Raw genomic sequence first — 20,624 nt, 5'->3', positions numbered from 1 at the left:
ATGAACCATTTTTGATAAGACAATATCACATGTGTGATACAATGTATCATATGACACCGTTTTGCTGTTCTTGACTTCCAATTCCATATCTTTATTTGAACATTTTTCGTCTTTCCTCGCCTGTAAACGTTTTCTTCTCCTTTCCCTATTTTATCTGTTCATGATCCTATAACCTGTTTATGATATATGTTTATCACCTCTGTATGACCGTATGCCTCACATGGTATGTTTTTACGCTTCGCTTCTTCTGTTTTCTGCATTATGAATAACCATGCATTTACCATACAAAGACGATCAAATTAAACGTAATATGATGCCAAATGTTCTTAGCTCTTTAGAAGTTATGAATGTAATATTCGTTAAATCAAACGCCCGTATCATTACTGACTTGGTTAATTTGAAATATAGGGGGAAACAATGGTCCTAATGTTACATGGCATTGCTTCCCCATCAAAGGAAAAGAAGATTCCCCTTTTATCTGTAGTTAAATAGCGAAATCACGTGTTTATGTGAATAACGATATATTACAGCGCTACAACAATAACATGTGTCGACATTAGCAGACAAGAAATGAAAAACACATGTGAAATACACAAACCGGTACAGAAAAAAGATTAAAACGTTGGCTTAAATGATTTATCAAAGACATTAAGTTATCTGGTTATAAATGTATTTTTCATGAAACCTTTTCATTGTTCTTGTTTAATTAACAAACCACGAGGTACACTGCGGTTAATGAAGAACAAGTCTGACTTGTAATGGAATTAGCGTAGCACTAGTCAATTTCCTACTGGAAAGCTAAGGAAATTAATTTCTGTCTTTAATTAGGTTCTTTGAACTAAGAAAGTGTTTACATGACTAATACCTGTACCATTTGTAACGAAATGTCTCCTAGTGGTAAGAGAAGCGAAATCTATAGATGTATAAAAGAGATATGTGAACTATCTTTGTTAAGTGGAACACCAGCACTGACAGGTATTAGATTAATCGATGTGTCAGGTTTGCGCTGATGAACTTTACATGATCAACTACCTACTTTTACAGGTATAATACAACCACAAGGCAGAAAGACTTCTTTCCAAGGTTCTTTCTTCGTACAAAACATTTCCTACACATTCATTTAGCATTGAACTACTTTCATTTGGCTCTTCAGGTAATGCTCATTTTTTCACATTTGACAACAATTTTATAAAGGGAATTTCAAGAGATTTTATACTTATAGCGAAGAAATATGTCACTATATTCATCATCGTCCATTATTCGGCGGCATGATAATTGTGACATCACAATGATGTCAGAATTTACGACTGGCAGTCAGTCCTGTAACGTTTAGCTAATATTGTAGTGAAAATGTAAATATACCTTTCCCTCCTTATTTAGTTTGGTATTCAACAAACCATTATTTGCCGTTTTCTATTGTTTACCATGATGTTATTTTTCAATATATCAAGACAAATATTATATAACAAATTCAAGCTTCTGTTGACTATCTTTAGTAAATCATTGAAATATGTTAATGTCCGAACACCATATTTTGTACAGGGAATATTAATGAACGAAAGGAATTTGGAATTAACTGTGTGATAGTTGTGTCTGCAAACGAAACATTCCTGTTAGTAAATCCCCTTTGTTGATAGTCATGTATGTCTTCTCGTAAGATATAAAAATATGTAATACAATGTATTAAGGTGCTGAAAATGGATATACTCGGATCCAACTACCGGCCGTAAACATGATTATTTACGTCATTCATTTAAAGGCAGCATCATCAAATAAAGCACAAAGTGATGATGTAGCAAACAAATTCGGCTCATAAAGCACAGAATTATTACGATATTTTCAGAGAATTCTTATAATACTTCTGATTGACTGGCGTTGGTAATCACGATATGTTTTGTTTGCTAACACAAGTGACCAGTACATCAGGATTGGGAAACCCACTTAATGTGGAGCGGAAACGCTCGTAAAGAGACTATGCATAATACATTAGCGCTATGGCTGAAGATTGGCATTTCCATGTACAAGTATATTTTGATTGCCATTTGAATATTGATGATTCGCTCTGACCGCGAATTCAATTGCCACCATTTGGAGCTCAAGGAAACCTGTTTTAGGAATATTGCTTTGGTACATTTCATTTGAGAGTGAAGTTTGTTCGATTCAACGATTACAGATTAACATTTGAGCCAATATCAGAGAAATAAATATGTTATGTAATGACAGAACAAATATTACAGTAAAGCCACTTACAAGGTTTATCTTTCTAGTTTCGCATATGCCCCATGGGGTACACTTTTACTAATACGAAATCAACCATTTTGAGCATATAGTGTTGAGTAATAAAGAAGTATTTACACATATCTATATCAATTAACAAAGGATGTAAGAAATTATTTTATGGTCATTTTAAAAGCGGCCCCTGTGTGTTCAGAATGTCTTGTTCTACATAAAGATTGTTCTTGTGAATGACACATCCTTTTGTTGCAACGTCTGTACTAGAAGGACATTTAAATTATTCATCACTCGCTTATGAATCATCTAAGGTTGGACATATTTAATTCCAATGGCTTCATTCGAAGCCCAGATAACGAATGTTTTCTTGAAAAAAATAAACTTATCGATAACATCGTTTTACACATTATTTCCTTCTTGTATAGACTTCAGAGTATTAATGCTTATGTCTAGCTCTCTGTAATATTGTTGTTACATATATTGTGATTTATGTTAAAAAGCGGAATGGTATTTATACCGTCGAAACTCACAACTAAATTAGCGGTCTCAGATACCCATCCAGGTTTCAAAGCGCGAAGCCTACTTTCTAATTGCCTTACATTTCTATGTCATTTACTCAGTGCATTAGCAAGCTATTCATGTTTCATTTTCTTAAGTGAATTCGATAGCCTCTAAATGGTGGGTGGTCCAAAAATGTCTGGGGTCAGTCTCTGTTGATAAAATACCGCGGTCAGTCGGTCAAGTCTAATAAGGCACTTGTGAGTGCTATAGAATTTGAGTCGAAAACAAACCTAATTATTGTGTCTATAAACATCTGCTTATAGACACCGCAATTAGGTTTGTTTTCGAGTCAAATTTACACAAATTAAATAAATCGAATGGTGTTATATGCCATTTTAACCTGCTTCTATGTTGCCTTATTTATCCAAAGACTGGTCGTGTATTACTTCCAAAATTATTACATGAGTATTGTAATTGCATGATTGTTTTGGAAGCTTCACTTGTTCAGGAAGAACCACGTGAACGCCGGGCCTTGGATTTTAAATATAACATTGCTGAAACATAAAAGCATTAATGAAGTTGACAGACCGATGTGACATATATGTCCCCTATAGCTTTGTCATAGTCCCATATTATCACTATCGACCGCCGTATCTCTCATACATAATTTGTATTAATTTCCATTGATTGCTATCTGTGGAATATTCCACATAGTGTATCACTCGCACGTTGTTAGTTGGTAAACCTGGCGGTAATGTACTGATGTCTCCAGGTACATTACATTTCTTGATAAGAAAACTAATTATATTATGGTCGTTAAATTAATAATTCAGTAGAAAATCCCAACGAATCTTTTCTTTTAATTGCATATCTTGATTAATAATAGTAGTGAGATCAATAATAACAACATATTAGAGATCATATTTGAGTTTTGAGTACAGCAGTACAGTGAGGGCTACTATATTTATAGATAAGCTCCGGAAGAGCAAGCGTCATCTGCGCCGTAGACGGTAGTCGTTACACAGATATGAGTCCAAGCAATATAAAGGTTTCAAACCGATAAGGGGTTGGGGGTAACAAAGGAACCGTTACTAATACTATGGATGTTGCATGTTGTATGAACATTGGACCTGAACAGTTCATTATCTTTGATTTTGCGTTGCCCAACATATATAAGTATTGATAGGTGCTTTTTTCGCCGCCTACTCCTGTTTACTCCACCCTCTAACGTAAACATAACGCGTTTTACCATGACTTCAAACCAATCAAACAAAAGTAAATTGTGTGTCATGCGTAGACAAAATATTTCAAATATGGTAATGTCTTATCTATTTTACACAATATTGATTGAGTGTAAGTTACAAATGCCAACTTGAAACAAATCATTAAGTCGCTTGTCAAAACATACGTTCACCACAGACAGAGTAGCTCCAACATTATCATCTGATCCCATTTCTAACAAGCAGAACCATTATTCTAGGAAAATTGATACTGTAAAGTTGGCTAAATTATAGCATACGTCCGGAATCTGTCGTCCCGTATTTCCGGTTTCAGAGTTTAGAAATTACAAAAGTAATCATGATCTTCCACTGAAGGATATCTTCGGTACAACTGTCCGCAAAATTGCTACTTATGTCATACAACCATCAGACGAAAAGTTCAAATCATGGACTTGTTGACCCATTTTCTCGGCACAAACATGCCGTCTTATCCTTCTGAGAAATGTCTTGGAGAGTAATTTGATCAATGTGTAATGAGGGGAACTGCCTTATGGCATGGCCCCTCAGAGAGGTCAACAGTTTCCCAGACGACCCCTAGAAATATCAAATGTTAGGAGTAATAAAAAACGATTGCATACCTTAATCTCAGTTGATGAAATTTTAAGAACCCGTACAAACCTTGTACAAATGACATAATAAAAAGGTGAGGTATAAGTCTCTCACTTGCCCTAAATAAAGAATTACGCATGAATTGTTTATCACGTGGTGACCATATTTAATTTCGATACTTTTGTATAGTAGTTTTATTTTTTTCAAAGGGTTGACCTGGATCGCCAGGTCAGTAATGTCAGAATTGTGGAGCCATACGTCTGTGGGATGAGAAGATTCTCTCAATGACTTAGTACTCATTTCAACCTATCCCCTATGTATATAAAAAGGAAATGGAACACAATAAAAACAAGAGAAGAATACATGTACCTTAAGTGACATTAAGGGTTTGATATGGTTTATTACAAGTTTCACTTCCTACTAACCGGGGTCATTTAAGGACGACCTCTCTTGTATACAATTTGTTGCGATTGCAAATGTCTACATACATTGTATTTGTGTTGGCTGCAGTACATTGGTGTCGTGTCTCCTGATAATAGTAAAACTCTTGCCCTTTTGATATGCAGTACTATATCAATGAAATATGTCATCAAAGACAACGAACCAGACACCCCAATCGGTCACATACTATGACAACGGGCAAAGCAGTCGTTCCACTAACTTTATGCTGAGCGCTAAGCAAGAGCAGAGATGTATTAAAATGAAGATTAATGAATCTGAATATATGACTTACCATTATTAGCAACATTTTATTTTTCTGAATTATGAGAACGTTTGTCTCATCCTCTTGTATACTTATGATTCTAAAGTGTAGCTAGCTGAATCTTAAAACTCATTAATTTCCATCCGTTCATTTTTTTTCTTCCTATGTTGGCCATTTTACATATTAACTAAAGTATATTTTGTCTTACTAATTTGACAGTTTTTATTTGTAATATGAAAAGATAGGGAAAGTGACCTCGAGTGAGATATAATCAACATTACATATATCTTCCTTATTAAATACGATTCACTTTTCTAATACAACCTAACCATTCCCCGGCGAGCATTTAACTAGGAAAAAGGGATATCGGAAAATTATCATTTACGCTATTTATCCAAAAATCTGACTGTGCGTCACTAATTTGACCTTTGGGAATGAAGCGTTCTATTTTAAAGCGAATAATTAAATTTCTCTAAAGTGTTTTTCAATTTTCGTTTTTATGTCCATAAAAATAAAGGTTAGAGAGATAACATTGAAAATGTAGATAATTATTGAGTTTCAGGAATAAAACATATTGGATACGTTATTATGCCCAGAGGTAACATTTGAACCGAACATCATTGTGATAAAAACCAATGATTTGGTAAATAAGTTACAATAGGAAACAAACAAACTACATTTATTGTGATTCTAGCGTAACCTTTGTACACTAACAACGTTCATAGTTCACCTAGATATTCATGTTTTGGTTTCTTTTGTCAAAAAGAAGAATTCTCAAAGAAATATATCACAAATCATTCGAAAAGCAATATCAATGAAACGGGAACAAATTATGAATCGCATAAATGAATGTCGACCTAGATAAAATATGACATAAGTTTTACAAACGATTGACGTCTTTGTAAGAACGAAAGCCCAGGTACGTGCAAACGGAACAAAGTCGGATTAAAATAGTCAGCAGTTGATTGTAAATCGCACAGGAAAGTTCACCTAGATTTTCTTGTTTTGGTTCTAAAGTTGCACAAATGAATGGCGACCTACATAATACATATATACATGTATATATACATTTTCCAAAGGATTAGCATCCCTTGTTCTTATAAATGTAGTTTCTGCTCCTGCTTAGCGCCTAGCATACCGGGAGTTGGACGGCTAGTTCGCCTGTTGTCAGTATAATGTGAACACGTGGGATGTATTGCTTGGTGTCTTCGGCGGCATGTTTCAGTGATTTAGCACTATAAAAAGGGTAACAGTGACTCCCAAAACACACATGCAACACATACATGCAACACACTGCATACATGGGAGGCCGTCCTAACTTGACCATAGCTGTTAATTGGTCGTTAATTATTCAAACAAACAAACAAATCTTAAATTGGCTATTTATCTACATAAATGTAACGAAGGATCAAATTGCTTTTTTTTAACGAATACCCAGATTCGTGCAAACGGAGCAAAGTCGGATTATTAATAACCTGTTCATTGCTAATCTCACAAGAAAGTTGTGCACGAATGGCTTTAACATTTCAAACACAAAAGTCACTTATTCAGGTGTTGTTTTTTTAGATATATAATTGGTACTTGCGCCCATTGTCAACAAAAAGTTTGTTGGTCTCATCACTTGTATCTATACTGTTGTTTCTTGTTCATTGTTGTTTATATTAATTCCATGTTACTCATCATTGCTATTAATTGCCTTTGGTACTTATCGCTTTGTCAATAATCACTTACATCTCATCGTACTTTAAATAGACAGCAGCATTTAATTAGAGTACCAATCACGATGTTATCATTACTCAACTGAGATATGGCTGTCTGAAGACATTAATACTGTCTCGATATCTAGCTTCTCTGTCACTGAAATCAACTTAATCCCTGTAGTCAATCATCGATAATATGCACATGCAGTTGGTGATAAAAGCAGGAGATCCACACGGTATACCGTATCCCCTTACTAACGATAAACCCTGATCTATCTGCACCACAAGCCTGGTTATCAGTCTACGTGTTAATTCCCTGATGGTCGTATCATTCATACACTCCAAAGCCCACCTAACACGATTATACCCCGCCGCGCGCTCTGTGGTCCCTGACGTGTGATGTCCTCGTGCTTCATTGCCCCCGAGGTGTGACCAAGAGGTCGCCGGACGTGTATGACTATGGTAGTTCTCAGGTTCCAGAAAGCACATACTATGATGGTCTCCTCAATGTTATATGTGTCCCTGCTCGTGATCCGTAGTTTCTATGTCAGGAATTGTCAAGTTTGTAACGTGTGACTCTCACGTATAATATCATTGCGTTTATTCGCCCAAAACGTGACCGGAAGGTCGCCTACCTAGTGCGACTGTGGAAGATATCCGATGTTCCTAATTATTTTGATATTAATAAGGTCTTTTTAGGTTACAAAAAAAAATCGTAAAATTCCAACAAAAATCTTAAGAAGCCCACGACAACTTAACTCATTATACTTTATACATAGGTTCTTTTCCATTATAATTGTGGAATTTTAATTTGCTGTTGTCTCCCCTAGTATTTTACGCAAATTAAATGCGAAGGAAGCATGCGTAATTTTCCCTACAAGATGACTGCCCAATTGAATATGTATATATTCAGGAAAAGGTTTAAGAATGATCCCATGAAAATATCTTTTAAGCTTGCATCATTTTTATCATCATTTCATATTTCGATATGACTAAATTGCCACAAAAAGAGCAACATAACAATAACAATTAAACTAACTCATCAGCAACACACATTTGATTGTATTTGAAATGAAGATCCGTGTTATTGAAAACTAAACAATACTAGTTCCTGTTTACTTCTCACGCATCACGAACTTTTACTAGTTGTGTTGATCAGTTGAAAACCAAACATTTGGTTAAAGGTAAATTGTAAGACCTAGAATGCATGCAATAGTGAGAGAAACCTGTCAGTAATAACAGCGTTATGGTTCCTTGATACTGATGCGAGCACGAAGAACACGTGTACTGATTGGATCAGCATGGTAAAACAGCTGGAACAATATAGTTACTTTCGTGTAAATACGTGTACCACTAAAGATGCCATGAATATCTGACTAGGAGTCCAAACTACAATCGTTAGTCGGTGTAGCAAACAAACAAATCACGCAAGGCATTGAACTTTTTTCTCTGTTTCTCCTAAATGTTTTGTTTGACTTATCTGTATTTGTTCATCTTCATATTATTATTGCTTGGATAACTACAATCGTAAATTCGTTGCTATATCGATAGTGGCTTGATTTCATTCGGACTTGAACATTGGGGATGTTACACGGTGAACAATGTAATGTCAGCCGAACGCTTTACCCTGGAGAGTATAAAATATCAGGATAATTAGAAATATCCGAATTCGATACTAATCCAATGAAGTTTGAAATATCTGATAAATCCGTCGGAGTCGAGTGTTTGATGGAAGTCCGTATCGAACTGGCCTGATTCTTAGTGTAATGTCACGTGGTTTTGCCGATAGCGTAATTACAGCATCGAACGCATGAATCTACGGCTATAGCTATCCACATTTCTCATCGTATTAGCTTATCTACCAAATGGTGAGGCTTATGTTCCATTTGGTGATGAGAAATAAAATATCCTAGCTGGAGGCCCAATATGCCTGTTTCTGAAGTTTCCCGCTGCATAAATCTTCGTTGGACATTATTTCTGATACCAAGACACATTTTCGGTGCGACCGAGTTGCGAGTTGCATCATTAAATAGGTGTAAACCTTATGTTGGGCCAAACCTACGGGGGACGCTCAAATTATCGTAAAATACGAAAATAGTTTCCTGAATGTTAATAGTGGAGGAAATTGCTCATAAACCAAAACTTAGATGAATTTTGGCACTTGAGATATTTAGATTAGTATGTAAGTAACGTCGCTGCATCTCAGCAGTCCTCTTTTGCCGATAGGGAACTAAGTGACTGGAAGCCCAATCTTATCGGATATTAACAATCTTTATAACCGAATCACCACTATAACTGAATTGCCACTATTTTAAGACTCTCCACTCAAAATACAACGTGTGATAAAGATGATTGTTAACGCGTATGTTTCACTTTAAATCGAATTATACCAAGGATGGAATATATTGTTTTTATTTCATATCGTGACTAGGCTCACCATCAAGATACATGAATAGTCATATCTGCTGCATAACAAAATGTCACGTCGTTTGCGTGCAATTGTCTTACGTTATTACACATCCCTGCTATTTTTATTTCGTTATTTTTCTACCATTTATACAAAGGTGCCCTGCAACCTAGGGTTTACGTAAAAAATTATATGTACAGCTTTGTCATATGTGCAAAATAAAGTCACTTTCCTTTACGGGTTGTCTTTTGGCGATCGATTATTTTTTTATATTCAGCATTCCCAGATGAAACACCATAACTGTAACTCTATTTCCAAATTCACCTTTTTAAAACTATATGCGACTTTCATACATACTCAAATGAACTGAAATTACAAATGTCTTTGGTCGCAGCGACTTCCTGCGAAGAAATCACCAACGAATTTCCACTCAATGTTGTGGATTACCTTTATATAATACATACTAAAACTAAATCCGTCAAGCTAATAACATATATAAGATACAAAATTACGAAAGGAAGTAGACGTTTGTCGTCTTGTATATGAAATATTTGATAGACAATAACGTCAAGGAAGCGAGCATTATGATCGATATGACGTAGAATGGTATTGATAAAACGCCACATGCTTAATTTTTGTTAATGGCCTCCTTCGCAATGTAGCCATGACACCTTAAGAACAGTATGGTCAAGTGAAAATAAAGATTCAGGAATGTAAGTTTAGTGGGTATTTCTAATCCGCTGGTATTGATATGGCATAGTTTAATGGGTAGTTTATAGTTGCAAAGATCAAGAAGAATACTACGAAACATCGTCAATTCATTTATTTATTTAAACCAAAAATACATTCAAAGTACACCCCAAGATTTACAAACCAGGCTCCAGGACTTAAGTTTTAGCTTAGCCAATCAGATATGACGTAATGTTTTGTAACGTCATTTGTGATTGGCTAAGTTTAAATTTAAGATTTCTTTAGACTTAAGTCTGTTTCGTGATCCTGGGGCCTTATATAGATGTTTTATTTTGTATTACATGTTGATATGGAAACCGAGACAGAAGATGCGATACTTCCTTATTTCTTTCTCATTTTATAATATCGGAGATATGTGACACTATAAAGCGATCTAAATTTATTCCATTGCTCCCCGAAAATGTGCTACTATTTGCCATATTCAAATTTATGTAGGATAATTTTACGGAAATTTCAATTGTTATATTCGCCTTGTTTTTTCTAGTTACCCTCAAAGCTACAGTGTAAATGCAGGAAAGTCTGGTACAACGAAATTAAGTAAGTGTAATATAGACAAGCATTCCTCTCTCATACCATTCACAGTAGGACCGAGCCTGTAATAAGCAAACATAGCTTACCGGGAATCCATTACCGGTAATGAGCATGGAATCAGCTCTCATTGTGCAGCATGCTGAGTCTACTGAAGGCAGGTGAAACAAAATACGAAGTTGTCGACGAACTACGGCAGGTTAAAATAAACTGGGGTTGGGAATATTTCAGCGGTAACCTTTACTTTGCATTGCTATTGCAAGTATCAATTTCAGTTATGGTAAATAAAACATCTTTATTCAGAGGTAAGGAATTTATTAGCATCATAATGTCATGGTATGTTTGGATTTTTTTTAACAATTTGTAATGTGCTGTATATACTTGTATCACCACTATCTTATTTATTTCAATTAATTTCCACTCATGGTCATGTCTAATCATCGATTCTCTTTCCTATGTGACTTTTACGTCGTCTTACTTCAAATGAAATTGATATTTTCATATTATTTGATAATTATCGTTTGTGTTATCGTTAATTCTTGCAAATATGAAAAAATGCACTGTTATTTCTGCTTCATTTGTGCGTTGTAATGTGGATTGCGTGTTTAAAATGCGATCGGTCATGACATGCTGCTTTCAAAATTCCAGGTTCTCAATATATGCGTGGGTCCGCAACATGAGTTTCATCACAACTGAAAGCCAGCCAGCAGGTTTGCATTTTAACAGCCTCAGACAAGTGCTAGCCACCATAGGCCTGCTATCCTACAATAACGTGCAACATCCCATATACTTAAGTTTATTTAGCACACGAATACACCCTGTGTACAGCTGTTTGACACTGTGACATGATAAACTTAGATCTAATTGATCCAGCAATTTTACGATTTCCTTGCCGAGCTATCACGATGGTTTCCGTCACTGTCTTTCTGACTTATTTCGAAACAAAGAGAATGTATGAAGACGGCGCATGAAAGCCAGGCAGACAGTGTATCTCGTCTAGGCTTTAAATTAAAGTTAACATGGCAGATTACGTGAGATGTTACAGGTTGGTCTATGCAGGCCGACATACAGAGTATGTCACTTGTGATAAAATAATGCACTAATCTTCGCACCACTGCCAGGTTCACCAACAAGAAACCGCTAAAACATCATAAGGGCAAACAGCGCCAAAGCGGAAATGTAGATAGATTTATGTAGGGAATAGTGAAGTAAAAAGTTTTTAAAAAATATTGCCATAATCACAAATTTTGAATGTAACACTGCGGTAGCATTTGTTTGATATTCTTTAGTACTTCACAATTATTTCAAATAACCAAATAAATTCCTTCTTGTTTTATGGTTCCTTCTTATTTTGCACACTATTAATAGCTAGCATCACTTCAAGAAGTGCCAAATTTAATGGTATGTGTAAGTCGGGACATTCTGAGAAAAAACATCGACCTATATCTAGGAACTGGCGATTGCCTAACATGGGCCTGCTGCAACTTATGACATAAATTCGTGATTTTCATGGAAGTATGTCACGCAAAGAATTTAAACCTGTGAAAATGATAACTTTGCACAGGATTTAACTAATCACATGACGCGGATCTTATATACAGACTTTATAATGACAACACGCAAACAGCGATCGCCTCTATTTAATATAGAGTTGGTTAACTCTCAGACAAACATGGTACATTGTACTAAAGACAGACTTTCACGGCAATGCAAAAGAGTTTGTTTACCTGTTATGAAGCTAATGTCCGTGGCTGATGTCGCTCTATACCGTCCCGGAACGATTAGACGTTTTACATTAACCATGTGACCTACTCCATCCAGTCGGAGGTTGGGGACGATCGCGCGAGCTCTCAAAGTAATTGTGGTTTAATGGCCGTGTATTGGAGATTTATTCTGGTTCTTTTCCACAGGTCCAATAACACCCAAAACACATTCAGACTACAAGTGTAAATGGGATACAAGCAAGAAGTATTTTAAACGCCTTCTGTAGCGGCCACTCACAGTTATAAATCGCATTTGGTGTGCGGTCAATACCCCAGCCCTGATTTGTCCCCAAGCCATCTCTTAATTTACTTTAAGAAACGTATTACAGACAGAAAAACAAACATAAAGATGGAAATCTGGACACATGTGCATCTTCCGTAGTGTCCAGATTCCTACTTGCTATCGGATCTGTTTCGAATTTACTTTAAGTTATAAGGCGTAATTTATAGGCCAAATTAAGAAGAATCCTTGGCACAGAATAATTCGCATCAATGTGACCTAGTTATATATACATTTGATTTCCAATCATGTCCAGGAAATGTATTGGTACTACTATATCTCAACAAATTGCATCAATAATCTTATTGACTGAGCAATGTTTTCCAAGAACTGATTGGTTATTCAAATGATAAGACAGTATATGATATACGAGTTTCATTTTTTTTCATATATATTTTGAAGTTTCATCTATGTCTTGCTTCATACGTTACGATAACAATTTGTAGGAAATGTTGTTGAGATCGCTTTAGGATGATACCACATTATATGACGAGTTTGATAAGATCGAGTTGGTGTTAACATTTTATTTAAAACTTTATCAGTGCGAAATATGTATATAACATGACTAAAAATCATTCGACAATCTGAAAACAAAAGCACTTTGAAGTTTTATGAATGCATATTGAACACTATATTTTTTCGACTTTGCAAGAAGATTGTATGAATGCATGTAGTGTCTATTCCGTGATGCGTAACATAAGTCTTAACTCTGAAAGATTATCTAACGAGTTTCATCATAAGTTGTTTAATAACTCAACCGATTAAAGAGTCTTTGCGAAATAGGAACAGTTACGGAACCACAGTTAAGGCGCAAAGTCTGTTGACAAGATTTCATGCAATCACGAACATTTTTGTAGTTATATAATATTAAAATTAAATAGTTTGTATTAAATATTTATCTAGAATGATTTGAATTTGAACATAATCCTGTAAAATCATTTTCAATATATGTTTTAATTTAAACCGTTGTTTTTTTCGCAAAGATATCTACGAAAGGTTATAATTTGACCTTTAAAATCAGTATATAGTGTAAAATCATTAATTCGGTAAAGGAATCTGAAATTAATAAAGTTAATTAATTACGACATATTGATTTTTTTCTAATTTCTAATCCTGATCTTTTCATTTCTATAAGAACGTTGACATACCTTTTCTTATTGACTCATAATACAGACTTCTAAAATCGATAATTCGTCTCACATATCTTCAAACTGCATGCATGCATCCAATTATTACCAGGTTAAAGACCCAAGATTCACGATATTTATAATATCAGTTCTTTGATTGTATGGTTGGTCGTGCTTAAATCGTTTATACCATTTGGCAAACTGCCAGATATGAACCATATCACATCTGAAAATTTTCGATAATGAAGCGATGTCCAGTCATTATAGATACATGTCGACTAATCATGAAGCATAAATTCATAATTCAAATGAATCTGCTGATAGTGAATTTAACACCGCACGAGAAGCATTTCCTCTATCATGGTCGTATCATGTATTTCATGCGTGTATATTATGAATCGCTGTAGACATGACAAAATATACACAACGTACTCTGAGAAACTGGCTTAAAATACGCACTAGTGTGCATTAAATACGCTCTTCATAACAACCCTGATAAAGATAAAAGGATTTTCATTTTATTTTAAATGCTGCAATCATCACATTTTAAAAGGCATATTATATTTTTCAAAACGATTCGACTTATAAAACGCTTAAAACGCTCACAATAAAAGTGGCTCTAATTGCCTTAAATTCGCTGCAATTGCTATACTCCGCGAACATCCTCGACAGCCGTTCAGCAGGAGTGCTTACAGCTCTCATCGAAACACTTGTCTGTATGATTTAATCTCACTTTACACACCCCAGTGCCCTTTTTTCTGTCATCCAATTTCGTTTTCTACACCTTAAATTACATAAATTATTTGATAAACAAGAAAAAGCACATTGTGTTTGTCAAGATAAGAACTGTACCTCTTTGTGTGTTTTGAATTGTTTAAACTGTTTCGGTAAAATTGTTGATATGTTTTGTGATGCTTACAGTACAGGAAGTTAGACATAGACATTTGCCTGCGCCATTATTTGTCAAACATCCGCAACTCACATTACTCATGCACCTAATGAACCTTAAATTAGGTCATTAATAATATGAGCATTTTTAGTGGCAAGCTTATTTAAATACGTTTCATGTCAACCATCTGGAGCTAAACTACTATTGTACTCATGTTTTGGTTTTTAGAATCAACGCAGATTATCATAAGGGTGAATTAGTCTAATAAAGTACTTTCATTTCAACTATCGTGCGCTTGTGTGTGTTTTCGTACACTCCATACTGCAAGCAAATTCTTGTTGTCTGCGATTAATGCATTGCGTTCAATAATCTTTTCATACTGTGAACAAAGTGCATGCTTGACGTTTTATGTATTTTGTACAATGCAGGTATAGTTGATTTGATACTCCAGTACTTAATCTTGTAAAATCGTGATCCCAAAGCGCTGTTACATTGTAATTTACAAATGGCACCCCAAAGGCGTATCGTTGATGCTAAGCTTCCTGTGTATATTGGAATGGTCATGTTTCAGCAAAATCAACGCTGTTTAGCAGCTATTAAAGAGAGATGTATTGCAGGTTTATCAAAGTTATGGATAGTCATAAACTTTTTGTTGAAGTATCACACCGTTTTACGTTTAAAATGCGTTTGTGGTAAAATAAAGATCAATTCATCAGTTTTTATATAAAAGAATTGTGACTGATGTATTTTAAATGGGTGTTGTTGCTTTTGTAATTATTTTTTGGTGGGTAATTTTTTCCCAAGAAAGGTCACTGAGTGGTAATCGAAGGTGTCTCTATACAGTATAAATGTCTACTCTTTGTCCAACGGCATGTGTAAGGTATGGGCTGAGCAGGTAAATCCCGTGGTTAATTAACTCATGTAGCTGTATAGTGTGTTTATTGATACCACGAATACAATACGAATAGGCAAAGACAGCAAATTAAATGTCATAATAAAATTAGGGTCGGGAACTGCTAATCAACAACTAAAAAATATTCTCTAAATATTACAATTAAATCTTTGCCATGGACACAATACGGTATATGAATCAATTTGACAGGTCCCCGGCCTGTATGGATGGACTTCGAGGCGACGCAGCTTTCTTCTAGAGGTTGAAATTAATTTGCACGTTGTATTACTTTGGATGAATACAATTCCTATTCGTTTGATTATATCGCCAAGGGAAATATTGGCGTTACTCCGTGAAAGTAACGAACATTACTTTCTGATATGAGCCAATGCATAACCTGCCATCAGAGATTGTGACGTCTGAAACTATTGTAGGATTACCTGTGTTTGCACTGACCAGTCAGTAGGCAATTTACTCCATAAAACATGTCATCAGCTAATGATACCTGTCAGCCATGTTCGTTTTAAACATTCAGATTTGAAAACATGCTTTGAGAAATATTGCAAAAGCAGAAAAAATATATACCTTTGTACATTTCATGTTATCAATTTTCAACATGATATATGTTCATGGGTTCAAAAGGTATGATAAGTCTCATTTGAAGACATGATATCCTGGTACAATACGGTTGTCGTGCTACCATAACGCTTATATCCAATCCGATATAACAGAGTTACTTCCCTTAATTTCACTTATTTCCCTTCGTTTCAAGTGAAACAAAAAGAAGTAATTCTGATAGAACAGAATGGCTTTTTTCATACCGACAAAACATATCATTGTCTATTCTTCCTCTGAGAGAAATCTTCCAAGATCTACATATGGACAGTTAAATAAAACTCATATTTACAACATTGAAACATCTTAGCGAACATGAATTGTGATTAATTGTAAATACTCAATTGCATCAATCAATCGAATTTCCGAAATAATTTTAGAAGGGTAATGTAGTAAATTTATAGACGTCCGCGTAAGTCACTCAATCTACGCGATAAAATTTCCCTTCTCTTAACAGTCCCATATATCAGAAACGCGTTTGAAGTAGAAATCACAATATGACTGAAAGAAAATTTTAGTTACAGGAGGTTTATTAAAACACCATACGCAATAGTATTTGTCACCGAGATTACGTGACTTCATATTTCAGTAACATATTACTTGGTCGGATCAGTAGTCCCAAGATTCGTGACGACATATTCCCACTCGGCTTGTTTCATATCAAGATAAAGAACATTCTTCTGGATCTAATGAACTATTTCTCAGCTCGTTGATTGAATCTCGCTTTATTTACTTAGGATAGAACCCATAAATCGAAATCTGCAATAAATGAGGATCTGAATATCGCAATAGAATTCTAGAAATAGAGTTGCAGGGTGTTAGTATAGCGTCATGCGATATAACGCGATGTGTTTCTCGTTCATTATCATTTTTATTGCTTCTCGGATGGATTCATCTACAATGCAACCATTAAAACGCTCGAGTAACAGATCGTCTTGAGCTTTCATTAATTTGACTTTATTGACATTTTACGATATTTTGCTAAGAAGTATTTTTCAAGGTAGAGAAATTTAACGTCAGTGTTTCCAATGCTAATTGTGTTATATTTCAGGGTTAAACATTCAATGATAAGGACAAGTTTCCTCACATTTAAAATATCAGGATATAATGTAACTTTTGAATCGTAATGTAAACCTATTTTTTCATCGTTGGCTTTGCCTTTTTGTATGAATTTAGTATAACTATTTCCATATCAGTTCTCTATTATTAAAAAATTTAATTCGTTTCCGTGACATCACCAATATGAACATGTACTGTTTGTAACTATTACGAACGGAACACCTTAAGTTATATCATTTTGATATCACTGTTATGGCTTTACAATCCGCAAACGTTGTGACGCCAAGACGTTCAATAGTTCTGACGTTGATAAAAGCTTAGAGTACCATTAGAGCAACCGTGATCCTAAACCCGGTACTTGTCTGTGGCCAAATGCTAGCCCTAATCTGGCGATCACGAATCAGAAGTAGCAGCCAGCAGCAACGCTATCCACAAAATTATATATAAAAAAAACAATAAAAAAATATAAAATCTTACAATGGTTTACTTTATCAGTCATATCCGTATATTTCTTAATATAGAAACATTGACCAGTGTTCATACTTTATTAACTTTTCCTATGTGAGTGTAGTCAAAATTAGAATGAATGGGAAATTTCCAAATCGAATTCGTACTCGATGCTGTCCGATATTTTCTGGATATAATATGTTTTGCAGTATGTTATATTTAGCTAAAAGGCAATTAGGTTAATTCCTGACAATTTCTCTTTAGTTTCTAAAATAGATTCCTCTCAAGAAAGGTTCCCAAAAATCCATTCGACTGTTCTGTTTTAACGGCTTGCTTAGGTGTCTGATATCGTTTATTAGTCTACGCTATAGTTGAATATTTCCTTTCCGTTGATATAAGTACAATTACCTATGTAAATCAGTGTTTTATCAACGCTAGCGGTGATTCGGAGTTGTAAAGACGAAGGATTGCATAGGTGCTACCTGAATACAATCTAGCTAATGTTCCAACTCCCCGGTACTTATCGCATCTAAAACCCACAGGCTGCGGCAAATTTGAATCTTTCGCATAAAAATATACTTTGCTTCCATTTTGTCCCAGTATGCGCCAGATAAATCCAACCATGACATTCTTTTTACCGTGATTCTCTAAAATATTTTTAAGGTGTGGGACCCATCAGACTTTTGTAAAGTTTCATAATGCGTCTACAAGTATCATTGTTTAGCATGTTTATTACATCCAGTGATTCGGCGTGTACATTAATGCAGGTCGACAACAAATTAAAGAATAACGAAATTGCTTTGAATTAAATCTTACTTTTATTCTATTGTCGCTCTTGATCACAATTTAAAAATGAAATCGTATCAGTCATTCGATATTCAAGATTATGATATACGCGCTGTTGATGTAGAGTTTGTTAATAAATGTCGTGATCATAGATTTGCATATTGTCTAAATTATGTTAGAAATTTTCTTCACTCTTTTTATATGATCTGTGTGTATTTATGAATAATTTAATTTTGGAAAACAGTTTATCTAGCCTAGGTTCCGAATAAAATCGCTGCTACATATGCTTAGATAGGTATTTGCATTTCTTGACAATTCAGTAGATGCATGAAAGTATCGGAATTAACACTGTCAATAATGTTTTTGAAGCAATCTGTTTGTTAACAACTATTTCCTCACTGAAGTATCTTAGCCGTGAAATGTTCTGAAAATGTCTTTCAATAAAATAATTATAAGCGTCTAATAGTATAAGAAATTGAAAACACTCGTACTTGTTGAAATGACAAATTATATATCCTCTGATATATCTAACAGAAAAAAAATCGTATATCGAAAGCACAAGTTGATCAACCGAAACATGGTGGGACTGATAGATCACAAATCTAGAAATTAGACATTTAAACCATCGATAACTCTGAGAACTCCTTACTTATACAACTTATTATCATTCCCCATAACACCCTTTCCCTGCGTCCTCTGTTCGCAATTGTTGATGTCTCGGTTATTGCTCGTTAACACTTCCGCAATAACTATGGCAACATTGATGTTCATATCAGGTAACTGGGTCGAACACTATCTCTATACGTTATCAGTGAACAACGCATATCCCATGCCTTTCATCATTCACAAAAACAGAGTGTGTTGGAAGTTATTAGATAATTAACGCAAACTAATTTTTCATTACTCATGTTTGACATTTAATCATTGACATTTTAAAATTTTTGTTTCTACAGTGAAAAAAAATCGACGTCGAAGCAAAATTTTAAATTATTTATAGGTATTGATAAATATATAATGGTAATTTTTATAGTATAAATCTAATAACGCTTGGACACTCACTAAACGATAGTACATTCATTCATGAGTTTTCTCTTGTGAACTCGCCGTTGTTAACTTGCCGGTAATATTCATTCAGCTTGTGTTGTACATTACCACTATCGTACTACATTACGATTAAAAAAGAAGACACATCGTTGTATGTATACAATCACTTTACGTTATAGAACAGATTACGTAATACATAGATAAGGGAAATCAAAATAGCTTACCTTTGATACAGAGTGACGTATTCCAATACAGAAAAAAATCAAATAAATGAATTAAATTCCAATTTCAGCTTTTCAATTACATCAGGTATTGTCAATTGTTCATAATTTCCTGATGACATATACTGTCAACAATAAGTAGCGCTTGTCACATTGAAAACATGGATATAAGTTTTGTGTGTAGACGACTGAGAACTTGTTTGATATTGTATATAACGCGAGGAAGTGTTCACTACTTTGTGAGTACCGACACAGGGTCCTACTGTTGTATCAGCATCACCAATGCTGCAGCAGCTGAACAGCGCCTATATATACGGCCCGCTACCAGTAACACGTTCAATACTGTATCTGCTGGCTCCGGTGCTATTACACGTATCAAACCTAGAATGATGAAGATAAATAATTAAGACCAAAGTGTTTCCTGAATAGGTAAACACATGCTAATCCCCCGAGAACGGTCTATGACAGGGGACCTCAGTGACTATTTGAAAAGCTAACTATAAAGGGTTTACTATATGTGTATAGACTGCATTATGACATACAAACACATGTTGTTGCAGCCTATTAGAGGTATGTTCATAGACATACAATACACAGTCGTTAGAATTCGACTATACATCCTCGTGGATCTTTCCTAACGGTTTCTTTACGAAATATGTATAACCCATAAGATAAAACTAGACTGTTTGTATATTCTAATAATGTAACTATTCGTTCCAGTAGAGATCTTTTAAAGTTAATTGTCCTTATGGATGAATGAAGTTAAAATATATATATATATAAACGATAGTACGTATCATGACTATTGACATTATATCTGAAGTATCTGCTTAAGATGTCAGTATTGTACT

The 20,624-nt window shown here is 34.8% G+C and overlaps 1 protein-coding gene across 1 annotated transcript in view; it reads right to left on the bottom strand.

Annotated features, from left to right (window-relative positions):
* LOC138314390 (5-hydroxytryptamine receptor-like) overlaps positions 1 to 20,035 on the bottom strand; it is a 117,521-nt gene extending 97,486 nt beyond the window's left edge. Inside the window, exon 1 of the mRNA XM_069254694.1 lies at positions 19,777 to 20,035. The gene's annotated coding sequence lies outside the window, so the exon portion shown is untranslated. The remainder of the gene's footprint in view (positions 1 to 19,776) is intronic.
* Between the last annotated feature and the right edge of the window lie 589 nt (positions 20,036 to 20,624).

The sequence above is a fragment of the Argopecten irradians genome, chromosome 2 (genome assembly GCF_041381155.1).
Source record: "Argopecten irradians isolate NY chromosome 2, Ai_NY, whole genome shotgun sequence".
In the NCBI taxonomy this organism is placed as follows: Eukaryota; Metazoa; Mollusca; class Bivalvia; order Pectinida; family Pectinidae; genus Argopecten; species Argopecten irradians.
The sequence above is the reverse complement of the archived record's forward strand: the minus strand, read 5'-3'. Positions and strand labels throughout refer to the sequence as shown.